The sequence below is a fragment of the Meleagris gallopavo genome, chromosome 3 (genome assembly GCF_905368555.1).
Source record: "Meleagris gallopavo chromosome 3, MGAL_WU_HG_1.1, whole genome shotgun sequence".
NCBI classification, from domain to species: domain Eukaryota; kingdom Metazoa; phylum Chordata; class Aves; order Galliformes; family Phasianidae; genus Meleagris; species Meleagris gallopavo.
Window position 1 is genome coordinate 57,293,065 of NC_139406.1, and position 24,408 is coordinate 57,317,472.

At 40.4% G+C, this 24,408-nt stretch overlaps 1 protein-coding gene across 3 annotated transcripts in view; it reads left to right on the forward strand.

Annotated features, from left to right (window-relative positions):
* The first annotated feature begins 200 nt into the window (after positions 1-200).
* FAM110B (family with sequence similarity 110 member B) overlaps positions 201-24,408 on the forward strand; it is a 102,813-nt gene continuing 78,605 nt past the window's right edge. For 2 of the 3 annotated variants that reach the window (XM_085221152.1, XM_085221150.1), the window contains exon 1: positions 201-536. The gene's annotated coding sequence lies outside the window, so the exon portion shown is untranslated. Of the gene's footprint in view, positions 537-733; positions 909-24,408 lie in introns of those variants that run through there. The other variant, XM_085221151.1, reaches the window with a different exon arrangement.

Below are 24,408 nucleotides of genomic sequence, written 5' to 3' on the forward strand. Positions count from 1 at the left end.
AACAGGCAGCCGAAGCGCTTCGCGTGGGTTGACTTCGACGCTGGATGCCGAGCAGCGCTTGGCACAGGTGAGCGGGGCTTTCATCGCAGACCCAAATTAACAACACTAATGCCGTGCCGTCCGCGGCCGAAGGAGCAGCCCCGGGCGGGGCTCAGGGCTCGGCGCCCAGCCCGCCGCCCCCACGCCCGGCCACGCCTCGGCCGAACAAAGGCGACGGTGGTGGCGGGGCCGTTCCGCGCGGCGCGACCACGGCAAGGGGTGAGCCCGCATCGACCCAGGCCCGGCCGCGTTGGGAGGGCCCCGCATCCCGGCCCCCACGCTCGGCCCGTCCCCGCTCGGCGGCGTGTCGGGAGGAAGCGGCGGCCGCCGGCCCCTCGGCTCGCCCGCCCCCCGTCTCCTCCCCTTCGCAGCCGATCCTCCGCCCCCTCCTCCTCCCGCTGGCGGCGGCGGCGGCTTTCTCGGCCCGGCTCTCCGCTCTTCCCCGCGGCTTCGCCTCGCTCTTCAGCGGGAGGCTCCGCGCCGCGCCGGCGAAGACGGTAAGGGCAGCGGGGCGCGGCGCCGGGCCGTGCCGTGCCGCGGCTCTGGGTTCGGCGGGCGCGGTGGGGCCCTGAGCTGAACGCCGCGCCGCCGCTCCGCAACCGCTCCCCCTCTTGCTGCGGACCCCCCGCGGCGGAGGGCGGGCGGGGGCTCATCCCCCCGGGCGTTGCGGTGCGTTGGAAGCCGCCCTGGCCTGCCCGGTGGGGAGGAGGCAGGCGGACCCGTCGGGTGCGCGCCCAGGGGAAGCGGAGCCGGTTCCGTGCCCGCTCCTTCGGGATCCGGCGGCGGGGCGGGCGAAGCGGTTTGAAATTCCTCGCTAATATCAAGGGACAGCATATAGCCCAGGAGAAAGCAGCTGGGAGGACTGGCCGGTTAGTTGCTGCGAGTTATTTTCCCGGGTCGGTGCGGAGCGTGAACTTATTCCCCTGTACTCCCCTGCGCGGGGATGGGGCCGAGCACATGGTGTTGCTCTGCCTCTGACACCGCGCTGCCCGAGCTGGGCGGCCGGCGGCTCCCGGTGCTGAGCTGAGCCGCGGGGAACTTAGGGCCGGGAGAAGGCTTGTCCGGAGGTAACTGGCTTGTAAGCGCTCCTGCGCTTATCCAGTGATGCATCTCTCGCAGGGCAAGAAGCGAAGCTGTTCCCTATGGTCCAACGCGTATGACAACGTATACAATAGAGGAGGTTAAAACTTTCAAAGACCTTGCACATCTGCGTCTTCCGTGCCATCAGTGTTAATTCACTTAGACCTGAGTTAGGGTGATTTGCATGCTGATCCGTGCTTGTGTTTCAAATCTACAGTTACTGTGTTCAGATACTTAAGGGTGGAACATCCTTTGTGCTTAGAATGACAACGCTATTGTGTTTTTAAGCAGGAGGATGACTTTTATCTGTAGTGTAGACCTTTTATCTTTAGTGTAGACCTCTTATCACATGGCTGTAGATGCTCTGTTTTTTAAATCTGCTACTGATTTGCTGAGTGGCTTTGCAGAAGTCACTTTGCAATTTGACCTCACTCCTCTGTGAATTGTGCCTCTTGATTAAATATGGTACTGGGTTAGAGCTAGTGCTTTCATTTCACATCCATATTTATGTACCATAAGAGCCATGCTTTATAGAGCAGCTTGTTGTTGGTTCTGCCCATAGAGCCTACTGGTTCACGATGCATGGCACGCTGTGGGTGTACAGTGTGCCTTGTGTCTCACATTGTGTCCTACTTATTTAAAAAAGTTTGGAGCTCTGAAAAGGTCAGTGTAATACGTATTACCCCAGCACACAACTGGCCTAGAATTAACAAAACCCTTCTGAACACTTCTGGAGCAAAAAAAAAAATGACATCCTATTCACTGAGGTGGGATGAAGAGATTACCATTTTTGAAAACTGTGCTCCTCTGTTGTGAGAGTGGGCAAGTGCTCTGCTTTTGCAAAGCTTCATTGTGAGCTGGTGAGACCATTTCTGGTGATGGGGGCTGAGAGAGAGAGATGAAGGATCACTGGTAGTCTCTGTGGGGATGATGGCTGTTGTTTGCCATGGTATGCTTTGGTACTGTTAGAGCTGTATGCTGGTTCTGGCAGGTATCCCTGTATATAATAATCATTTGATATTTCAAGATGCAGTATTGAGTCTGTAGGTACAACCTCTGTGGGCAGGAGGTAACAAGCAGGTGCCCATGCTCTCTTCACAGCTCTGTAGTATAGGTATACCAAGAATGTACTTTTGGGGTGATTTATTGCCTTGATGGTGCTGATAGCCCTGAGCTGCCCTTGTGCCAGGACATTTCTGCAGATAATGAGATAAATCGTGTCATGAGTCAAAGCTAAGAGGGGAATGGTGTTTTCCAGGCACATATTGAGCTCATCTGCTGTCACTTTGCTGGAGTGGCTCTTACCATGTCCTGCTGCAGCTCATCTGAGCCCTCTCTCCCTGTGCCTTGGGGCTGATGGCATTTCAGGTTGTTCCTGGAGGGGCTCTGTACAGGTGTGGTTTTACAGTGGGCGTGATGTTGCTTTCTACTATAAGTTTACATTATACTCCAAAACCAGGAGGAGTGAATTTCATTTAATGAGGCAAAAGTGCGTGAAGTTATGAAACATGGCTCTATAATTATGTTTTGGTTGCTCAGAGCTACAGAATCTATTTGAGATATTGTGCTAACATGAAAAAGCATAGTGCACAAAAGTCTTCCTTTTATAAGTATGCTTCTAAAAGTGGTCAGATATTTCAGTGTGCTGATTGATATCCAATCTGTTTATCATGGGATATCTTTTGCCCATTAACTGTAGAGGAATGGGCAGTGAACTAAGGCTTGTATGTATACCATGCCCAGAACTGGATGTCGTGTCTTTGAGCTTTTGTCCTGGAGTGTTTCTGGTCTCTCCATGGCTGACACTGGATCTTGCTTTCCATCACTAGATTATAGCTCTGTTCCACAAGGCACATGTTTTGATTAGCCACAAGTTAATCATTGTGAATTAAAATGAGGGATAAACGTCAGCTGCGAAGTCCTTTTATTTCAGAAGGTCAAGTTCTGAGAAGTTAGAGAAACTAGTTTGTGAAGTCCACTAAGCTAAAGACCTACAAGTCTACAAATTTGGAGAGGAAAAAAATATGTTGGGTTGCATTCAGTGAAGGGTACGATATCTGCTCAGAATCTGCATTTTAAGCAGGAGGAAAAGTTTTCCAAGGGGACTGCGGACCTTGCTGCAAGAATAAGCATCTTGAAAAAGATACCACCGGTTACCAGAAAACCTTTAAGAACTGAAGTGAAAGAGGAGACTTATCAGTGGGCTGAAACTGCGGGAGTAACGTGTATTTCTAAATACCAGATTGTGAAGAAATTTAACATGGACAGAGATTAAAAAAAAAAAAAAAAAAAAAAGATGGGGGGAAGAGAAGTTGGGTTTGATACTGTGAGGACTAGATTGTAGTTGAAGGATGTGACTTTAACAACTCCAAAATTGGGCATTTATGGCCAGTCTCCTATAGAAATGAGGATTTGAGGATGGGAGAAAGACAGCATGACAAACAAAAATAAATGTCTTGCGCTTGTTTCAAGATTTAATGCTGTCAAGCAAAGGAAGCAAAGAGTCTTTACTGTAGGACTCTGAAAGTGTTGGCACAGAATATTGGAGCCAGGTAAAAAAAAAAAGAGTTGTTTGTTGTCTGTCAAATTGGGTGTAGTGGCTGTGATAGCAATAAAGCAAAATAATTACACTTGTGTTTATTTTCTAAGGAGAGAAGAATGAGATCTATTCACACTTCTTGCTCTGGTCTTAATAATATTCAGGGATTTAGAACAAATTTAGAATGGAAAAAGGAATTAAATACACAAAGATAAGTGGAAAACAGGATAAAATGCATCATGGATTTGTTACAATTAGGTCATGGAAGACTAAAGATGTATTATTACTGGATAAATACTGAATGTTGTAGACAAAAGGAACAGAAGACTTCAGTTCAGTGGTGCTACAGTGAAAATAACTAGATTGGAAACATGAGGATTGGCTAAAAATGGTGGGATAGCTTAGGAGACACCAAAAAAGAAATTGTGACTCTGGCTGTGTGGATGGAGTTGCTGCTTGGGGTACGTATTGCTGGGGAGCTGGTCATCTTTCCTTCATATCAGTTGAAATTAATCTGTGCAAAGGGTGATTGCTGATGAGGCGATGTCAGGGAGCACAGTCGGCATTGAGGAAGGTTGGATTGTTGCACAGGAAGGCTTGAATGTCCACTATGACTGAAGCAGTAGGAATGAGAGGAAGGTAAATAGCTCTGAAAGTGAGATTATCTGCTGACTGATTATTAGCAGCGCATCTGCCATCAGCTGGGAGGTCATCCTTTAAAATAGGTCTGCAGGGAAAGGCCTACATGCTGTAATCAAACAAGGATGACTGATGCTGGATACAAAAGCAAATGTGGTGGTTGCAAAAAATTCTTCAGCGGAGATAGGCAAATTATTATACAAGGCCCGAGAGAGATTTCATGTCAAATATTGTACACAGTCTGGTTACTTGTGTACAGAGAATATAAAATTCCAGTAGAACCAGTAGTAGATGATCTAGAGGATGATGATTCCAGTAGTAGATGATCTAGAGGATGATGATTCCAGTAGTAGATGATCTAGAGGATGATGATTCCAGTAGTAGATGATCTAGAGGATGATGATTCCAGTAGTAGATGATCTAGAGGATCATCCAGGCACAGTCTGGATTTAGATGGAGACTAAAACTGAAGCTGTGTTGGCTTTTATCTCTTAGTTAGGGCAGACAGGAGGGTAGCAGCTGCTAAGAAATTTCCTGGGGCAGATTCTTAGAGAAGAGGAAAGGTCATAAATTGAAGTTCATCTGTAATTGTTGATTAAAAGCTTGTTGTACAGGAGGATGACTGGATGACTTGTTGAATGAATGTTAGAAAATGTGTATGTTGAAAATCAAAATGGGTATCCAGAATCTGATAGCTGGGAAACTCTCCCACCTCTTGGTCTCTTAAGTCAGTTTATGTTTAAAGTTTATGTGTGACTGCTGAGGAACCTGCTCAGGTAACTCAAGATACCTTAAGTTTGTTGCTTCAATCCTTGGTGTAAATCAACAGAAATAGAAAATGCTTCCATGAAGGAAGCATCATGAGCAGATAGGCTGGTTTTTTTGTTTGTTTGTTTTTTTGTTTTAAATTTTTGGAGGGTGAGTGTAGTCCAGTCACATGGTGGTGAATGGAATTTTTAGCAAGTAAAATTCCTGTCAATGCCATTAGTAGCTGCTGCTTTTTTGTTGTTGTTTTAGTGTATAATGGAATCAAGTATAAATCATAAAATATTAAAGATAACCACAAATTAATATGCATGGGATAGAAAATAGAAGAGCAGGCTGGAGGTCAGGTTGGCTGATGAACCTGTAAGGACGAACCGTGCTCTCCTGTTGAGTGGGTGCTTACATCCATCCTCTGTGCTGAGCCACACAAAGGCCAAGGAGGCCCGTCACCAGGAACACCATGAAACATGAGACATGGCAGCTCAGACGCTTTGTTCAAGGGTTTCCCTTCAGCTGAAGGCTTGTCTGGTAGGAACAGAAGGCATGTGCCTCATGGAAAGCTTAATGATGGCATATGTGATTTGATGGCCCCACTGTGTTGACTTTGATTTCCTCTACAGCACTGGGGCCTGCCCATTTGTAAGTTCTCCTCTGGCTGGGCTTTGTAGACACGATCTGGCTTCTGGAAGCTTCAAGAGGACTTTTTAAAAAGGAGGAAGAATGTATGTCATTGGTGCGGATGCATCTTTAGAAGAATCATTTTAAAAAAGTAAGATGTTTTGAGAGTGTTTCTACATCAAAGCAAGATTAGTGTCTTGATACTGTTTTATGTCTGTTTGTTTTGAATTTATAAGGCAGGTGTCTAGCTTCTTTAGAAATAATACAGCTGCAAACTCCTTTCCACTGTAGTTGTGGAAAATTTAATAGTTCAAATTTTTAATGTTTGCTTTAAATACATGTGTTTTTTTTCCTTTTTTTTTTCCCCATCTTCTCAAGTGGAGCTGTGTAATGAGCTCAATGTGTTGACATCCCCCACAGGAAATAAACGTGAAAAGATTGTGTTGAGCCATCAAAAGAATAATTTAACAATCCCAGGGAAAATTGAATTTATTGTCTTGGTAGCTTTTAGCGTGTATTATGCTATTCACTTATTGTGATTTTTTTTTTTTTTTTTTTCCCCACACTTGCTGCTGTTGCTCTTTTATGAGCAATGAGTATATCATTAAAAAAGATGAGACCAGGTCTATGCTTCATGTTTGCGTAGCATCTTTTATTTGACAACTTTCAAGTTCTAAGTGCTATGGGTGAGGTGGATAAGTTATTATTTCAGGTTTATAAAGGAGAGATTCAACCTGAACTTGAATGGCCTCCAGCAAATCAGAGAGCTGAGCACACATCTTCTGGTGCTTTGTTGAGTTCTTTAAAACACCAATAATTTCCTGTTACAAATTTGAGGTCTTGAAAAAGTCTGCATTAAGAAATAGGAGGAAATATTTGAAGACTTTATTGGTCAGGGAAGCTAACAGCCACATCCAGTATCGTCTGGAACTCAAGCAAGTGGAAAAGAGCATCCTTGTTGTTACTACTGTGTTGATGGCAAGCATGGTCAGTCTGGGAAGCAGAGAAATGGATTGGAGCAAGAGGGGAGTGGTTTTAAGAGATGGAGGTAAAACCTGGAGCATGCACAAGTGGAAGAATACAAGAGAGATGTGATTGACAAAATAGGAGTTAGGGAAAGACTCTGAATGAGCAAACCAGTGAAAAGGGAGATGACAGAATTGCTTGTGATACACTTGAACTCAGTGTGCGTATTAATGCGTGTTCGAATTAAATTGGAAAGCTCATGTTTTATTCATCACTGTGATGTGACTGTGGGATAGCTATTAGCTGGCTGGGGTTGCGCTATTTAGAGGAACATGTCTGAATGAAGAGAGGGTACAGTGGGGAAGGAACAAAGCAGAACCTTGCAGCAAACTGCGGGAGAACCTTTTACATGTGAGCATCTGCCAATTACGTGGTATTTTGTGTACTTCACAAACAAAGGTAAGGAAAGGAGAAGAATAGTGGGAGGAAAAAAGGGGAAAGAAATGTTGTTCTGCAGCCTTCCAGTGCTCACTGGCACCTTTCTTTCGGATTTCCACCTGGTGTTTTTCTTATCCTTGTGCAAACAGGAGCTGAAGAAGCATCCTTTCATTGTGAAAGGACCATTGGTAGCAGCATTGTTCTTTCTCCAGTACCTCTACACAGCGTTAGGCAAGTCTGTCTTGAATAACTACCCAATTCATGAATGGACTTAGACCTTTGGATTCAGAATGACCTTTGTATGTTGTTGTCCTTTTCTATTTGACAGCTTAATCTGTGTGTGCTACCCAGGGAGGTCAGTGGGACATTGGAAGTGAAACTGTTTCTCCTGTGTGTGCTGGCGCATGTATGTATGTGCAGCTTAAACTACACTGTAGGATTGTTTAAATAATGGTTGGGTGAGCAGTCCTTGAGATGATAACGTATTTTCTAAGTGTTTGCAGGTGTGTGTATATGTGTGTGTGTGTGTGTGTGTGTATATATATATATGTATGTACATATAAATGTATAATGCTTTTGTAATCCATTTGCCACTGTTATTTCTCCTGTCCACCCTCAGTAGTTTGGACCTGTTTTCCTCTCTCAAATAAGAGCACCTTGTCACTTTTTATGTATGCATATGCCACTGTGAGACTATATTTAGAAAAAAATCAAATTTAATACCAGCGTTTCGAAGTCAGTCATGTAGATATAAGTAGTTAAAATATAATGGATTTCACTTCTATGTTCAATTTAATTGCAAGATTTCTGTTATCTATGTTGTTTTGCCTTTCCGATCTGTGATATTACTGAAGCGTATTGCTGCTGAGCTCTTCCAGTGAGTTACTTTTGTGTTGAGCAACAATTGCAGTGAGTGACAATGCCGAATTAATTTAAGTGGTAGGCAGTGTGAATGGGAATTTATGGAATGCTTTCACTCAATTTGGACACGTGTTATTTTTAACTAATATCTACTAGTGAGAAACCCAGTTCTGTAACACGTGACATTTCTGCAGCGTGTTTGTGTAAATGCATGGGTAACATCTGCAGATGTGAAGGTCTTCTCGCTTACATTTTTCTTGCAAGACCACAACACAAGCTTTGCTGAAGGCTTTTCTGATGCTTTCATTAGTTCTTCCTTTATTTATTGTTACTGTTGTCCTGATCTTGTAATGTTTGCTGTGCAAGTTCAGGGGATTATTCCCGCTATAGTATTGAGTCCTAATTGAGCAAATGAAATGATGCATATTAGGTTAAGCTTCAGCAGTTGTAGCTGAAGTGAATCCCACAAATCTTTGTATATTTAAAACCACACATTTCAGCCTTTTTTTTTTTCTCTCCTTTCTTCCTGTTTGGTAGACTGTAAGGGAAAGAAACTGACTCTAATGAAGCAGAGCAAATAGGAATGCATGGTGTAAGCAGTTGAATTTGGAGTTGAATGTTTTCCTCTGATCTTTGCCATAGTGGTTTGAGATATCCACTGGTGATTGTGTTAAGCAAGATGTGTATATTTAGAAACAGATCTTAATTTTTTTTTTAATAAACTCTTCATTATAGGAAGCTTGTGCTATCAAAAAGTTTCAATTTTTGGAATGAGGTCGTCTTTTTTTCTGTTTAATTGGAAGATGATCAGTGTCATTTCTCTCTTCCTTCCCTCTCTGTCCCTTCCCCTTAAAACAAAACTTGCAGTCTTTAGACAAAAGTGTCTTTGTTTTTACATTTGTTTTATGAAATCACTTAAATCCTTTGGGAAAATCTTTCCTCTCACAGGAAGAGGGAGGGGGGGAATTCTCCTATAGCCAAAAACAGCAAGCCTGCTACCAGTCATAACAGTGTTTTGCTATCTGAGTAGTAACAGATTGCATACAATAATCTATTTTTTGTCTTAAAATGAATGAATAAGTGCAATTGCAGAACTGCACACAAATAGGCATGTATCTTTCAATCAGCAATTGTAAAATTAGGAGGACTTGGGGTGAATATTGCTGGGGGACTTTCATGGAGCTTCTTTGGTCTAGTTCACTAGAGGAGGGGGGGGTGAGGCTGAGGGATGATGACTTTAAAAGTGATATTTCAAAGCTCCACAAAATTAAAAAATATATATATATATATTCTTTTGGACTTCCTGATGTTTGGAACCCACTTTATCCTAAAATCCTCCTCGTTCGACATCTTCAGGCTGTTCTGATGCTGTGGCTGGGGTTGTGAAGCCATCCATCCTAATTTTCAAAAGACAGCTGCTACAGTAGGCAGATGTGCAAATTACCCTTTACTGATCTAGGAGCCTGGCAACTGACAGGAAGCATTAGCAAGTGAGAGAATGAACCATAAAGACCAAGAACTATGTGAAATATCACCGTGCTAATTTGCCTGCATAGGCTTTATTCAGAAAATATGCTAAAGAACAGGAATGCTGATGAGATGGAACAAGATTATTGCAGCATGCCTTCCCCTAAATGTAATAAAAATGCAAAATTCTGCCAGTGGCTTACTCTTTTCAACCACCTGTCTTGTTACAGGGATCTGAAGGGATCCAAGATAAAGGGAAATAGTGTGAGTAGGTTCTGAATGTGAATGAAAAATTAAGGAGGTCTTACTTGAGGCGAGGAGGTAATGGTTTATTTTCTGTAAAGGAAGAAATCAGACACTGGAGTGAAACCATGATATAAAAGTGCTCCCTAGGTCAGTATTATTAGTAAGTATTATAAGTGGAGTGTGGTGGTTTCTGAGGCATATCTCACCTAGCATCTCCTTGCATCTCAGGCAGTTCACAGTTGGCTTGTATGTAGCATGGTGGTGAAGGCACATGGTGCCTATTTTCATGTCCTGGCCCTGCTCATCTTTCTGGTGCCCAGTAAGGGAATTGTGAGACCTTGGGGCATTTGGGAGTAGCGTCCATGCCACTTGTGAAGAGGCATATGCAGAGGATGCTCACCTAGTATTTGATCCTTTTCTAAACACTCTTCCTAAAGACTAGACTAGAGAATTAGAGGCTCTGGGGACATAGAAGCTGAATTAACTCCTGCTTAGCTGGTTAAACATCAGTATCAATGCTTGGCCTAAAACGCAAAAGGCCAGATGCACCAGGAGAAGCCCAGTCTCCCATCAACTCTGGGTATAATAAGAGTTTTCTTTCTTTGAGCTTTCATTATCTGTAAGCTGCTGTGAAGGTGTCAAATGATGCTTTTCTGATTCTGTTGGAATCAACTCGGTTGTTTTCCATAGTACTTCTGCATCACTGTTACTGAAAGGGCTTGGTATAAGGCACCCAGCCCGTGCTTGGAATCAGATGTGTGTGTGCGCTCCACTTGCAGTGTACATTTCATTGCATCCTCTATCATTGTGATCCTTACTAACCAAGTGCTACTAGTGGCAGTATCTGACTTTGCAGCCAGATATCATAGTGTAATTCTGTAGCGACGGTTGCAAGGCTGTGAGGCAGCTGTGTGGTGCCCACTGCTGTGCTCTGAACGTGAGGAGCCGCTGTCCAGGTGAGACAGGAAGGCAGGGAGACAAACAGCATGTTGACGTTAGTTCTGTCTGTTTTGAATTGTCTGTCTGTTGTTTTCTATTGCTATTTATATGATTGAAGTGTATAAATACACCATTCTACTAATTTCAGAGGTATTTAGCAAATTCAGTAGTTGTAGAAGGGCATTCTTAAGTGAGGAATACTAGTGTTATGACAGTAGGGATAGAGATCCTGTCTAATGCAGCACTAGCTGCTGTAAGGTTTTAGACTTTCTGCTACCTCTTTCCCATGCTTTAAACTTCTATTAATTTAAAGTTGAAATTCTAATGAGAAACAAAACCTGTTCCTTAATCAGTGTGACTTGCTTTTATGGAATACTTCATTCAGCTTGGTGCAAATTGAAAACTGCCTACTATTTGAAAATAAAGCCCACTGTTTTTGGTGTTGAACCAGATGAACAGTGCCCAGTAAAGTCTTCCTTCAATTAAATGCAGTTTGGTACCATAGTATACTGAACTGGAGGAAGTAGTAAAATAGTTTTATCCTTTGTTGTAAATAGTCCTTTTTATATTACAATTTTGGAGTGATGAACACACTGTTACAACCATTTTCATAACACACTTCTTTCTAAACATAAATGGTACACAGAACACTTAATTTTGGGTGGAAGATGCATCTTGTTCTTTAGTGGAGCAGTCACCTGCATATAACACCTCTTGCCTTTATGTGAAGTTGTTTTGTAGAGTTGTGCATAGTTGCACAGTTCTTGTTTGGCTGGGGCTTTTCTGAAATCAATGTCAGGACTCTTTCATACTTGTAAATGTTGTGGTATCTGATAGTGAGATGATATACCTCGCTTTAGTTCTGTTTATCTTGCTTATTGTGTCAAACAGCTCTTAAAATTATTACCCATGGTCTGTTTTTTCTGTCACGAGAAAGAATAAAAGTATAAATGAGAATGTAAGAAATTCTGTGGTTGCAACCCTACAAAATTCACTGGGACTTTCAGTGAGCATTCTCCAGGAGCGGGTTGGTAAATCTGTGGAGGAAGCAATTATAGTGCTGGATTATGGCTGGGTTCCTTCTGGCTGCTGGGCTTTGTACCACTGAAAGCTCCTGAGAAAGCAGGGAGTGTGCCTCTAGGTTGCAGTCCAGCGTCTGTCTCTTTTCTTTTTGACATTATAATGTCTTTGATCACAGCTTTGCAGCCTTTGGCAGCTTCCATTGTAGAAGAACTTCTTTCCCCTGTTGAGAAATTACAGAACTTAAATATCTAATTGTTTTCTGTTGCATTATAATTTTTGTTTTAACTAATTCTGTTCTGACTTGGGAAGAAGACAGATGTGTTCTTTCTGGAAAAAAAAAAAGGATGTGTTCTGCGTGGAAAACTCTGTACAGCTTTTTTTCAGGTAATTAAAAGCATGTTTCAGAACAGATTTGAATTATCTTGAGTTATGTAGTTAGTCTTCAACCTAAATACATATGAAATGCAAAGTGACGTAAAATGAAGATGCCCAATTCAGTCTGTTGTCTTGTAAAATACAACTAATTTCTCACAAGGAAATGTCTTCTTGGGAAAAGATTCTGATTACACGCAGACTCTGTTTTCGGTTATTACTTTTCAGTTTTCTTTTTTTCTTCTTTTTGCTTAGACAAATTTTTTTTCTCCTAGCAGTCTCTAGGATGAGTAAACTGGTCATTAATGTTTCATTTTTGATGTCTGTTGTACTTCTACCTTTATGTTAATGTATGTAGATATACAGGTCAGGACTTGACCTATATAGTAAGATGCCTTAACTTATTCCTATGTACGTTCCTGGGTGTAGGTATTTAAATAAAAAGAAAGAGAGGTGAGCTGTTGCTTGATGCTGTAATTTTAGTTGGAGACTGACATGTATGAAATGAATGTAGTTGCAAAATATTCAGTTTCTTAGGCCTAATTTTCCATTGCTGCAGTAAATGCAGCTTACAGAGCACTTTTAGGTCACAGTGAAGATTTTCTTTTGCAGGTAAGACAAAGAAGTAATGTCTTCACATAAAACACAAGGAGAATGCCCAAAACAACATTCCCACAAATATGTGCATGCATGAGGCAAGGAAAAGGAGTTGACCAGAAAACTCCGACTCTCACTTCTGGCATTGGGACCAGCAGCACACATCAGTATCCACAGAATCATAGAATGGTTTGGGTTGGAAGGGACCCATAAGATCATCTCATTCCAAGCCTCCTGCTATAGGCAGGGACATCTTCCTCTAGATCATGTTGCCTAAAGCCCCAATAAACATTGTGTGTGTGGATGTCTCCAGGTAGGCTTGTGTCATCCTGGAGAAAAAAGGCTGAATCCTTCTTTCCATCCCTTTGTATTTCTGCCATAACACAATGTTGTCCATATGTGTGTGCACACAAGTAATACTCCTCATTCAAAAGCCCTGTAGGGACTTGATCCAGTTTCCTAGATGAGCTTTTCCTTTCTGCAGCTGATCTGGGCGGGATATGGGAAAACAGTTACAGTACCTGGTCTGCATCCAACAGTGAAGTGTTGCTCTTTTGAGGACTGTTAGCTGCAGTAGGAATGTAGTGGTGGGGCTGGCTCAAACTCATCTGCCCTGGGCATCGAGGATATGGCACATGGCCCTCTGCTAAGGTCTTGCTCCCCTGATGGCTTCTGGTGGTATTGAGTGGCTGGTGGCAAGGCAGTACATGGTAGACATCCAGCGAGATGAATTCCCCAGGCCCTTTTCTCAGGTGTCTTCAGAAATACCTCAAATGCTTTTAATTTTCACTTGATTTCTGTACTCAGTGTTGCTTTGTCTGGAAGTCGTTGCAGCTTGTAGAAATTCTCACTGGTGGTGTAAGGTAACTTGGCAGTGTCTATGAGAAAATGGTTATATAGGGAACAGGCTATTTTGAGATTATTTTTTGTCATATCTGGAGAATTACCAAAAGCAGGGAAGTGCAAAATAATGTTGTTTTTTTTTTTTTTTCCCCTGAAATTTCACACTGCTTTTCAAAATAAATGCTTCAGCCTTTAAGTGGGTGAGTGCTTGCTTGAAAGTGGTGACTCCCAAATGTTCACGTTTGAGCCAAGAATAAAATCTTTTTTAATGCAATCCTGCCTTTGAGAAGAACTTAGTCTAATTCTTTTAGAGACTTTATTCTCCTTATGGAATGTAATGATTTTGTTTGCTTTTCAAAGGAAGGACTGAGAATTGCACTGAAGATGCTCATTGCATTTTTGGCAGGATTTTTTTATTCAGAATAGAACTGTTAAGCGTTTAACACAGTAAACTGTTTAAAAAGGATAAGTTATGTAATTATGAACTTTCAGATAAGCATTAATATTAATACCTAGTTGTCAGCGATAAGATGCTATAATATTGAAAAATTAGCAGATACAAATAAGTCTGAACCTTTCTTCCTGCTGAGCTGAAAATGTGGCTTTATAAGTAGGAAAACAGATGTAGATGCACTGTTAAGGACTTGTAGTTATTCTTTAAAGAGGTTTTGCAGTTAAGAGGAAACAGAAAAGAGTATCTTAATTATGTGCAGATCTTCAGTTTGGAAGCTGATGTGCTATTGCATTTCTCTAATCTTTTAGTATTCATGCAGTGAGGATGAGGTTTAGGGACTTATTAACTTATCTTGTTCATTGCTCAAATATGGCAGCTGATGTCTGCTTTAATAGTAATTAAGAAAAAATAAATTAAACACCATGAAGTTATTTATATGCTTAGTAACTTGGATATACAGATGCTGTTGTAGCTTCATCATAAACATACACATGGCATATATTCACAAATAAGAAAGTAATTCCTCAACTTGTGGTACCTGCTTGTGGACTGCATTTGACTCTCCAGGCAAGAAACATGCATGCTGATAAAATATGGAGAGGAATTAAAGCAGTCCAAATGGCAATGAGCTTGCACTGTGCGTTTGAAAAGAAGGGTGAGAAAATAACTGACAAATTTTTCCAATTCCTGGTGCTGAATCGTGGTTTTATTGTCAGTGTTGGCCTCAGCTGAAACCAGTGTATGGATAAGTCTTGTGAAGTGAAACTACTGTGCGTTTAAAGAAGCAATACCAAAAGTAAGCAGAAGACCTGCTGCTTCAGTGTTGAAACTTTCATGGCAGGATGGCTTAGGACTGAAGTACTGTTTTCCACCAATAGAAAATAATGGCTTCTGAAAGCTGCTGTGCTCAAAGTATTTTTTGTGGTTTTTTTTTTTTTTTTTTTAAATCCAGTCTATGTTCAAGCAGTAGTCACAGGGTTTAGATTTACCCCTCATTCACCCAATGCACCTCATGACAGTGACCCCCGTGCCAGTTCTGTAAAACAGGCAGTCTGTGTTCATTCGGTATAGATATGACAGAAAAGCCCCCATTTGGGGGCAGCAGTAATTTCTGAAGTCCAAAACCTGGCTGGCTGTTTCCTGCTCTTTCACTTCTTATGGTATAAAAATACTAGAAATGATTGTATGTGGCTGTAGGATGTGGTACTTAAAGATAAGCCTTTTTTCTTTCTTCTTCTTTTGCTATGCATTTTGCAACATCAGATAAATGATACTATATTTCAACGTTATTTTATTGTTACAGGAAATCTGTTGTTCCATTGTTTGTGAAGTGGTTTAACAAAGCTAAGACTTCATCAATTAACTAAGGATTTTGCTGAAAAGTAATGTAAAGTTGATGCAGTGATGTGATAGTGCCAACTTGAGTTGTTTTGTGGGTACCCAAGCACAGTGTTTCTGATTTGTCATGCCTTGTTTTCTCACCGTCAGGACCATTCCCAGAAGTTGTGGGGTTGAGCGCACATCTGTCCAGTGCAGGTATCCTTCTAGCAAAATTGCTGAGAAGGCTTGAAGCATGTGGTTTTGGTTTGTTTTTGAGGAAGGCAGATACTGCACTTCTTAAGCCAAAAGGAAACTTGTCAGATGAAGCTTGATCTTTTCGTAAGCATTTTGAATCCTGCCTGGGTATTGCAGGTGCAGAGCCTGTACCACGTGCTGGCTGCTGATCGCTCCCTCTGTGGACAGGAGGATTAGAGCAGAGTTTCAGCCCTAATCCTGGGTTTCCTGTGCAGATTTGGTTTAGTCTTACTCCAGTTCAGCTGCCTGTGTGTGAAAGAACGTGCTTTTTTGTATACTTCCTCTCAAAAAACAAATAAACTCAGTAAATTTGAATGGGACTGTGTGAAGTTTAAATGGTAATTTGATGTTTATTGTATTGAGGAGCTATTTTAAGCCTTATGCCTCCTTTTCCCCCCCGAATGACACACACGTACACACTCCCCACTGACTAATAACTAGGCACGTGCTTTGAACAGTCATACATTTTAATTAGAACAAAATGATAGCAATTTTGGATTTAGGTTATTTCTAACTGTCTGGAATCTCTCTTTTTTTTTTTTTTTTTCTTCAAAAAATGCTTGTTTAGTCTACTTCTTGTTACATTTTAATTCACTGCTAAATATATGTGGTTCCTTTATGAAAATAATGATATCCTATGATTAAGAACACAATATTAGGCACTACAGAAATCCATTGTAACTTATGCAGGAAAATGTATGGACTTGAGTATAGTTAAAAGGCTGCTTGGAAAAAATTGGATGTTGACAGCTTCACCGATATACTTCTCAAAACCACTGCCACAGTTTCCCTCATTCTCACCATTGAAAGAGGTGCTCGAGTTAAAATGAAGCTGGTCTGGAAGCAGCGCTAATTAGCTTCCGTGTCTCAAATTGAGGGAGCTGTGAGCTGCCCTTGCTTGGTGGAGGGAATAGAGTCTCTGATCCATCGGTGTGTAATCTCCTACCGTTATTATTCAGAGGCCTAAAAATGTACTGGATTTTGCTTCAGAAAGGAGCTCGAATGTACGTTATTGCACGAGCTGTGTTGAAGCCAGCTTATTCAAGGAAATAGTTGTATAAAAATACCTACACGAGTGACGAGTCGTTCATTGGCATGCACTGAAGACAAATTAATTTGTTTTCCACACAAGTGAATACTGCTTTTTTCTTTCAGTTCTCACAGAAGCTCAGTGATAAGCCTTGAACACAGAATCAATGCTTTATCCTGTGCGATTTGTATGTATTTGGCTTTTAAATCTGTTTAACAAAGTAGTGCAGCAAATTTGGGATTAGTGACATGCTAGTTAGCTTTGCTGAAGGAGGCTGGTACAGAAAATTGGGGGAATTCACATTTCTTTGCATTAGGTATGATTAGCTGGCACAAAGATGTAGCTGTATCACATATTTCTTTTTATACCTGACCTCACAGTTATGAGGAAGTCGTGATCCAGCTGTAGCAGTATCAGTTTGACAGAGAAAATAATCATGGGTTTTGTGCGGATCTTTAATATTGGCAGTAAAATATTCTAAGCTCCCCAGCTTTCCTTTCACTTCTCAAATTTAAAAACAATGTTGATTTAGTGCTGAGTATCTGTTGTTATACCTGCTGGTTTGTGTTTTAGTGCTCTTTATTGCTTTTAGAATTTTTTTTTTAGTTCCTCCCCTCCCCCCCGGGTTCAGTCTCTCACAGTACTGAGGCTGTTAACACTTCAATCAGATATTGCTCACAAAAGTTTCTGATAAACTATGAAATGAGTTTTGAATTTTGGTAATATAAAGCCTGGACTGTAAAATCTTACTTTGAATCTAGGCTTGTTCGGTTAGGCACATTAAACTCATTATTAAAAATAGTGGAGCTTTTTTGTTTTTATTATTTTCATTTGAGATCAGATCTCTTTGAACCACAGAGACACGCACCTGTGCTCATTTTAATCCCTGTGTAGTTTTCATCAATTATCACAGCAGGCAAGAAGAAATCAAATTGTAAAATGCTTTTGAAGAGTAAATACATTCAACCTGGGGTTCAAGTTTCTATTTTAATCAAATATCATATCATCTGTGTTCATGTTTGTATGCAAAGCTGAGTTAAGGCTGTGTGTGTGTGAGAGAGAGAGAGAGAGAAAAGCCTTTTTTGTTTTCATTGTGAAGTATCTGTTTTGAAGTGCTTTGGTGTAAGACGAGTATAGTATGTTGGTGTTTGTAGGGGAAGGCTGTGTGTGTGTGTGTGTGTGTGTGTGTGTGTGTGTGTACACAGATTTTATTTATTTATTTAAGCTAGGAGAAAATCTAGGTCAAGAGATTTCATTCTTATTAATAAGTTAAGGCTCTCTCTGTTCAACAAAAATCATCCTCTGTGGCTAGGAAGCTTCCTGACTTGAGAAGCAATGGTGGGGGAGGAATTGCTGCTCAAAAAGACCAGTGGGGAGCCTTTCATATCATCCCTGTTCTAAAATGTTCACCTCCCCGTGATGCATTTTTGATAATCACTGTGAAAGCTCCCCGGATGTATGTTTCTACCTTCTGCTCTAGAGCTGATGTTAGTGGATTTCCTCCATTCTTGGCCTGTTTTGGCACCCATCTGTAAAGATGTTAGGGCTGGAGATCACCAGCTGGTCTACATGTGGCATGGTATCAAGGAGCACAATTTTAAGAGAGGAAATGCCATTTTAAGTTAGAAAGTGGGTGCACAGAACTCTTGTTTCACTGTCCTATTGTCCTTTTTATTTTTTCCCAAGACGGTGTGGATGTGGGACGAGGCCAGGGCTTCTGTCCATCTGCTTCCTCAGGAGCTGTCAGTGATATGTTTGAGCCCCTTAATACTTGGTTTTGTGCAGACAAAAGTCAAGAATATCGATCAGTTTTGGGGAGATTTTCAAATCTTCAAATGCATGGAGTTGTGGATCCGTACTTCCCAAAATGAGATGCGCATAAGCCTTAGATGTAATAGACAGCCCATATGACTAATAAAATTGCCTCGTCTTGAATAAATGCAGTAGATGTGAACTCAACTTTGAAGCAAGCCGGTTGACACCCACACAGGACTAAATTATAACATCCCAAATAAATTGCTATGCAGTTTAAGTGCTGAACTAGCATCAGTACAAGGAAAGTTTGTTCCCAACAATTATTCATATGTTGAATATTGCTTGAAAATTCTTGGTTTAAAATGTTAATTTTGCATAGTGGTTTTTTTTTTTTGGATGTAGGATGAGCAAACTTCAAGGTTGTTAAAACTGAAAACATAGGAGAGAAAAATCTCAAATGTATTTTAAGTATTTATCAAATTCTGCTCATATGTTGTATATTTTACCATAACTTATAGTTAGTGACCAAATGATTACTTCTGTTCTACTTTTATTTTAAAGCTTTAAAAGAAAAAAAAAGCCCTATTTAGTGGCAAGCTCTGTCTTGAATTACATGCAAAACCCTTCTAAAAGATCTAAGGAGGCACACATCTAAAAACTTACCCCCTTTTATTCCTGGCACACAAGCATAACTAGATTTTTAAATGCGTCATTTTTGCAACATGGAAATGTAGAAGTAGAAATGATAGCATTGTAGTAAATGATCAAGGTAGAACTCTCCTCAGATGATGTTTTGTTGTTGCTGTTTGTTTTTTTGTTGTTGTTGTTGTTTGCTAAACAAAAGGTGGTTCCTGTTTTTTTTTTTAAGCGTTTTTGATACTAATTCTTATTCTGTGAAAACTCCTTAGTTATATTTGAGTTTGAAATTCAGAATGTTCAAATCCAGTGTTTAGGGTTGAATGCTTGCTTGCCTGTCTTTGTATTTAAGTTATAAATAATTTTCTGCAGTACCATCTGTATATCTATTATAGTCAGTGTTATTGAGCTTTACGGGGAGAATGCCATACTGACATTTTGTTAGTCTCATGAAATCATCAAAATATGTATTGTCAGCTTAAAGTCATCAATCTCCAACTGTTCCCATTGTTAGGAAATACATATTTTACTGTACAAAAATGTTGTGTGCATTTTTGGAGATCTTTTTATATCCCAAATGATGAGCATTATTTTCTCAGCCATATAATCATTTGAAATAAGGTTAACCAGTGCAGAGTGGACCTTCGTAGTCCATCTTTATTATTTAAAAAAGAGTAACTGGGTAATTGCCGAATGAGTGACAGTGTAGGATGGGCTCTCAGTTGCCCTTTCTCTTCATGACAAGAGAGACCTCACCTTATGAGCTGTTGCACAGTGTCTTCCCATACATTTTTCTTCCTCCTCTGTGTCCGCTGCTGTGAAATCTGTGAGCAGAGGTCTTGTGAACTATTGCATCTATTGTGGTTCTACTTCTTAGTGATTGATGAATTCAGTTCTATTTTAAACACTTGTAAAAAAAATATTGCATGCTCTTTCATTCATTCATAACCCCAGTGCTGTTAAATGTTGTTAAGAGTTGTCAGTGGGAAACGATGTATGTGGCACCCCATAGGAAAGCCCAGTTGGCCATCTGTGGCTTTTTCACACTGCATCTGGTGGTATGACAGGACAGTGGAGGAAAATAATGATTGATACTTTAGTTTGTAAGGTATAAAATGTGTCAGAAGCTTACGCTAATGAGTTACCAAATTGTGTGACAATAGAAGTCTCTTATGCTTCATTCTTGATTTGACACTTGACAAAAAAGTGGCCCAAAGCCAAGGTCAAGTGGAAGTATCGTGCTATTGTTGCCTCCTCTGTGTCCTTCTGTAGTGATCTGATGGAAGGCTGATAAATTGTTATAAAAGAAGCAGTTAGGGCTTAAGACCTTAGAAAGGAAGTGTAAAGCCTGATTGAGAATGTTGATTTATACTGCTCTGAGCATGAGTGGTTGGTTTGGCTGCTTGCCCCTGGCACGTATTTGCCAACTTCCCGTTGCTTAGAGCAGAGCAGTTGCTTGGATCTATTTCCTCTCATGTGTGGAAGTACTGTACTATTGCACTGATTTTTTGGGTAGCAACAACTTGTATTTTAATTAAAATACCTTTTAACCAGCAACCAGATTTTGATTGCTAATTTTAAAGAAAGCAATCATGCGATCCTACATATTTTTTACTTATAGAAACAGCGGTGACTCTAATGGCTCATTTCTAAGCTAGAATTGTATCCATATATCAAGTTGTTTCCTATTCTGCTTTTGAAAACAGTGCATCATGAAAAGATTGCTATGCAGTGCCTCTGAAGAAATTTAACTGCAGAGCTGATAGCTTGTATTTAAGTCCTGCCTGCGTGGACATCTACTGGATTTTCCTAAGGATGGGGCCCACAGCCTGGGGCTGATCTCTGTTCCTGAGGCCCAGTGAGAAAGGCTTTTGGTAAGATGTCCCAAGAAAATGGGTTGCTGGGCATGGTACAGGGATTGCTTGGCCCTGTGGCCTGATCCAAAGTCAAAACTTTGCATGTCCTTGTTCCTGACAAGGTGGAGTGTGGATTTTCTTTTTTTTTTTTAAGCCTAGCTGTAAGGTTAGTATTTTCTATCATGGTCAGTATAACTGATTCATGTCTTCTAGTTTTCTAACATTTTGTCAGTTAGCTTGCATGGTGTCCAAACCAGAATTCATCACATTTATATCCTCTCCTTCTCCAACTGTAAACCATCCAACCAAGAAAAACTATAGTTGATTAACCAGGCTTAAAGCCTATCTGGGCTTTACTGGTTGTGATGTACTGCAATGGAGATAGGTCGTTTTGGTGTAATGCATGTTAAGTAAGTGGCTGTCCTCAAGGACGTATGTATCAAACTATATTCGTGAATCTTCTGGGTTTTAATAGGTTGCTGATGAAAATTCTTTAACTGGAAGCGTGAGTGTTACATGTATGAACTGTAAAGTCTGCCAGGCCAGAATAAAATTTGCCTTTATTGGCTATAACATCTATCTAAATTTCAGTCATGCTTAATGAAAAAACGAATTGATGACCAACTCCCTCACCAGTTTTCTTATTTATTCTGAAATACATAGGTTTTGTTTTTTTGTCCACAGTGTTTGCGTATGCCTCATTAGTAATTACTTGTGATATGAGCTCAAACTAGAGTAAATTCAATTATTGTGTTAGACATTAAGCAAGTAAAGGATTGAAACTGGTTCAAAACATGTGCATAGCTCACTCTTAAGTGCCTTTATTGCACTTGCATGCTTACTGCCTTCCCATAGTTGTGACCAAGGTGCTGTACCATCTTCAGTCATTTTAGTATGTTGGAGAACTACTCTGGAAGCTTCCTGCCTTCCTTCCCTAGCAGAGTTGTTGGGGAAGTTTTATATCTGTGTCCAACACCAGCCAGAAAGCCTGAGAGCTGTATTGATCTGAATGTTAATAGTGTTACATGTTGCTTCTGCTGCTTTGAATGCGAGTTGTTGTTCTTTTGTTATACACAAAAAAACACATTTTGTACAGTGGCTCAGTATGATAGAATACAGTGGTATGGTATGATAGAAAGCATAGGACTCATGTCGCCTGCATGGCCTATCTTATGTGGGTATAGCAAAGTGGGGAAGATTTGTTCTGGATTTCCTTAAAAATCCCGCTACCCCAAATATGGTTGGGTTTGCAACAAGCATCGTCATGAGTCCAAATCTGTTAAAAGCTCTAGGTGACATTTAATGGACTTTGTTATAGCAAAGACTTCTGAAAGTGTCCATGCATTCCAGAGTATTTGCTTTTAACATCATAGCGGTAACACTACTGAAAGCTTGAGAGAAGTGTTGTGGTGTAAAGTCTAAAGATCTTTCTCAAGCTTAGATCGTGCTTTTAGTTGTATGCATCTTTTTTGCTTAGAGTTCCAGCTTTACTTGTTAAGTGCTACAAATTCTTGAAAAGTTTCTTGTGAGAATGCAGACAGAGTAGTGTAATGTACCTGATTCCCTCTTCAGCTTCATGTAATTGCTCTCATGTATATTTTTGGGAATGTCTTGTCTTAAGATTTCTCCCAAGTAACAGGCAAAGATGGTGATGGCATTTGGCTGCCTCTGTTTGTCCTAAAGTCAAACCAATTACTTTGCTTGCATCTCATGAGCTGTACAGTGGTTTTGCTTTCATAGGGACTATCAAAAATGAATTAAGATAAATTTCAAGCCTAAAAAAGAAAAGGAGGAAAAAAATGCTTCACAAAGGAATGTACGCCGTGCACTGCTAAGCATCCAGCAAAATCAGTGAAATATAGCTCACCTTTCCCATTCTCCTTGCATAAAATTTAAAACAGTTCAGAATTTGGTTTATTTCAGGTGTTATAGACAGACTGTAATCCAGAAACTTCTGTATTCTGGACCTAACTCTTTAAGAAGATGTGTGTTCCCAGAGCCCTCAATAGAGTCAGAGGGTACGCTGTTTTTTGAAAATGGAAATTGTGGCGGCTGTGTCCAAGTCTCAAGCCATTTTCAAGACCCCTCAAATCAGGAATCTCATCAGCATGCATGTCAGGATCTCAGAATGAGTCACTCTTAATTACATTGTTGCATCTGTCTTACCCTTTTTAGGAGACTAGAACTAAAACTACGGAGAAATTGGTAGAAACTCTATAAAGAGTCTTCTTTTGCTTTAATTTCAACTCCTGGTTTTTACATATGATTCTCAGTAACATTTATAGTAATAAGGCAGTACAATGTTTTTGTTTCCTTTCACAAGGAAGAAGTAAGAAATCAATTGTTATGAATGAATTTCCTGGTATTTGGTATACAAGTCCACTACTTAAGTCTATCTTCTCTTGTCACTTGAAATGTCATTATACTTGAAGTGTCAATATACATATTAAAAGTGCACTAAAAGTACACTTAGATTTCTTTACTACTTCACACTCTTCCTTTATGCTTCCAGCTCACCTACCATCACCAAACCCAGGTGCAATCACAAATACACATGCTTTCTGCTTGTGAGCCTCTTGACTAGAGGTGAATATTCAAATTGAAAAGAGCCCTGCAGCCCAGTCCTTTGCATGGATGCTTGGCTTCAGTGTTGTATCCTCCTCCTGAGTAATGTTCTCTGCCATCTTCTTCCAGTGCCATCCAAAGCAATTTCTTCCACAAAAGGATACCACATCTCTTTTTACACATTTGGGGGTTCTGTTTTACTTGGCTGCCCACTGGTAATTAAGAACCCTAATTACTTCTTTTATAATGTCTGTACTTATTTTCATTAGTTTTTTAATTCCAGGTGGGGAAAAACCCCTACCCTGATGGAGATGGGTAACACATCGGTCAGCAAATTTTCTATATGCTTTTCTCTTCTATTAGATTTTCATTACTGTGATTCATTCCAGGAAAATGCTAGACTTTCATTAAAAGGTTCTTAGAATAAATGTGTACTTTATCCTTTTATTTTATAAGAAGTTAACTTTAAAAGAAGTAAGGAGAGGAAGTCTGGAAGGTCAGAAGCTGTAATTTTGTAAACAGTCGTATGATTGTATTAAGGACTCTGTTCTGATTCCTTTCTTGATAAATGGTGCATGTCATAAAATGACAGCTTGTCTGCACCTGATGCATTTCCATGGACACAGAATGCTTAATCTGTAACTTCAAGTCCTAAATGAAACCTTCTTGGAGACTAGGAAAGAGAATATCTGAGAATGTGGGTTGGAAATTAACATGGTTTAAACTAAACTCTGTTTTTTGCCTCTTCTGTGCTTATGTATGATAAAAATATACATATAAATGCAGGCCATCAAACAAAAAATTAGTGTGCTGGAGTTGGTAATCTGCTTCTCACTTAAGCTTTCTGACATTGCAATTAACAGTTGGGATATTAACGTAGTTTCTGCTTCTGTAAGTTTACTGTAACTTTCCCTGACAGTATGCTGTGGCTGTATAGCTGCACTCATCTGGAGCCATGTGATGATGTGCTTGCAGCTACCAGCGTATTGATAGTGAAGCTCTTCAGGCTTATGAAGAAGTTGCTGCCTTCCAGTTGATGCAACTCTTGTTCCAGAGCATTAGGAATATTTTCATCAGACTTCATATGGAGAATAAGGCTCTTAAA